The sequence below is a fragment of the Callospermophilus lateralis genome, chromosome 12 (genome assembly GCF_048772815.1).
Source record: "Callospermophilus lateralis isolate mCalLat2 chromosome 12, mCalLat2.hap1, whole genome shotgun sequence".
Taxonomy (NCBI): Eukaryota; Metazoa; Chordata; class Mammalia; order Rodentia; family Sciuridae; genus Callospermophilus; species Callospermophilus lateralis.
The window spans coordinates 47,041,687-47,044,472 of record NC_135316.1 but is presented as its reverse complement, the minus strand read 5'-3'; positions in this window follow the sequence as shown (position 1 = coordinate 47,044,472).

Genomic DNA, 2,786 nt, shown 5'->3' with positions numbered 1-2,786 from the left:
CTTTCCCATGGTTGTCTCAGTCCTAGTGGTAAAAGACCGTGTTTTACTTGTCTTTCTAGCCCCTGAAGTACCTACCAGAGTGCTGGCACATTATACGAGCAGGAAAACTAATATCAATTTGACATAAAGCTTCTCTGACGAATAATCATCATCAACAAATGTATAATAAAATCACAGACATCTACATCAGAGTCACTAGAAATAAAATGATACATTTCAACTAATGTTTACTTCACTAGAAAAAAATAATTTCATGAATCCATCATTATGCTATTTTAATGCATTCAGAACTCTCGAATTTCCTTTGCTTTTAAACTATTTTTAGCTCTTACACTTATACATGAGATGCTGAATTAGCTTGTGTTTATTTCATGCAAAATTAATTTCCTCTTTTTGATGATTAATATAATAATAATAATACTCTATCTCTAAAAAATATTGCCTGATTAATGTATTTATTTCTAGAAAGGATTAGCTTTTGAAAGTTAAAGCAGGAATACAGACTTCGTTCTGTGTTAGGATGGAAATCGTTAATCATTATTTATTGTATAACTTTGATACAAAATTTTGCAGTTATTACTGGAATAGGGATCTTTGTGTTCCTTATTCTAGAGAAGTCCACAGTTATACACAGTGTTCAAAGCGTCTGTTAAATGAATATACACAGCTCCACCACAGGAAAGGCTCTGTGCTGACCTAGATGTTGAGCCTAGTTAAGTAAAAGAGGCCCCTGTGTGATAATGACTTACTACCAAGGCCCAGTGGATAAGACAGGCCTTCATCTCTACTTATATAAGAGAGAAATACTTAACCCTTTTCTTCCACTTTTTTTCTTTTCTTGCTATATTTCTCTCACTCTATTCACAGATTATTATAATAAATATTTTTCTAAAAGAAATGCATGCTGTTCCTAACTTTCCTATGTTCGTATATGAATACACAGACCTGTGAAACTCCACATCATGTACAATCAAAAGAATGGGATCCTCATTAGAATAAATTGTACTCCATATATGTACAATATGTCAAAATATACTCCATTGTCATGTATATATAAAAAGAACAAATTAAAAATAAAGAGAGATGCATGCTATCCTGGTTAAAGAACATTTTCATTGAAATTACTGCTTTCAAGTCTGTAACAAGAATACAACAGACACTAGTATGGCAGTATGTAAAAACGTGGATGTGTAACCGATGTGATTCTGCAATCTGTATACGGGGGAATAATGGGAGTTCATAACCCACTTGAATCAAATGTATGAAATATGATATGTCAAGAGCTTTGTAATGTTTTGAATAACTAATAATAAAAAAAAAGTCTGTAACAATTATAAAGGCATACATCTGAGAATAGGAAACTGCAAAGCAATCCCTGGAGACTGCTATGATCTGAACATTTGTGTCCCCTCCAAGTTTTGTGTGTGGAAACCTAATCATCAATGTGACAGTATGGGTGATTAGGAGGAGGTGATGAGGTCATGCAGACGGAGACCTCCCCAGTGGGATTACTTACAAGGAGTTTAGGAGATCAGAGTTTCTTGTGTTTCCTCCAGGTGAAGAAACAGGGAAGGTGCCATCTGTGAACCAGGAAATGTGCCCTTACCAGAGCTTAAATTTGCCTACTGATGCCTTGACCTTGGACTTCTCAGCCTCTAGACCTCTGAGAAATATGTTTCTGTTAAGAACGATTCAGTCTGCGGTATTTTGGCAGAGCAGCGCAAACGGACTAGAATTTCAGAATATAGGTTTGAATCTATCAACCAAGGGAAACTGCTTCAGGAAAGATCCATTTTAAAAAAATCCATTTTCCTCTGTCCTATGTCTGTGCCGTACGTAGGTTAGAAGATGGGTTATTTCTAGTTGAGATTTAGGATATCACCTCTCTGCCAATTTAGAGAACAGTAAACGGTGCCTTTAACTGGAGCATCGTCTCAAAATTATAAATGAGGCTTCTTCAGAAAGAACAATCTCTCCTTGTGGTAGTACTGAAGGAAAATCATGAAACCCAAATAAGAGAGACTTTTCTAGACTGTTTCAGGGTGTAGAAAGGCAAGAACTGGCGCCCTTTACATAACTGATGCTGATTCAAAGTGCCTTGTGTGGAAAGCTTGGAAAACTCTCCTCTCTCCCACAGCAGAGCTGAGAGCAGGATCTGGGAAATCCTTGGAGAAATGGGATGTCAGAATGATGGCCATATAAATTCGGAAACTAACACCTCATGGCAGTAAGATTAGGAAATATTCCTTAAGGTCAATTGATTCTATCATCAAACAAGCTATTTTTAAAAGTGGTTTTTAAAACCTCCATATAGTCTTACTGGGGTGCGGTGCTTACTACCTCCTTCCTTTATCTTGGCAGAACATCCCCTTAATAGGTTTCCCACAAGGAAATGCCAAATCCTAACATCAGACAGTTATACTCAGAGCAAATAAAAATTATTTCATATTTTCCCTTGCAGACAAATCATTATTACTGTTCTCCATTGTATTTGTAAGGCTGTACCCAATTGCTCCACATACGTATAGGCGCTCGAACATACAGTTTTAAACATCTTAGCTTTAGTGAAAATGCAACTAAAGGAGAGAGTAAAGCTTGATAATAAATGTGACGACTGATGAGATGTACTTTCAGAATGGGTGTATTTCAGAGCTGGCAGGGCTGGGTTGACCATAGGGTCACAAGAATGAACAGGGTCCATGAGTCACAATGGTTGAGAAGAGGTATGGAGAAACATAATCTTTCAAGCCATAAGAATTTACAGTTAAACTTACTACTTCTATCCA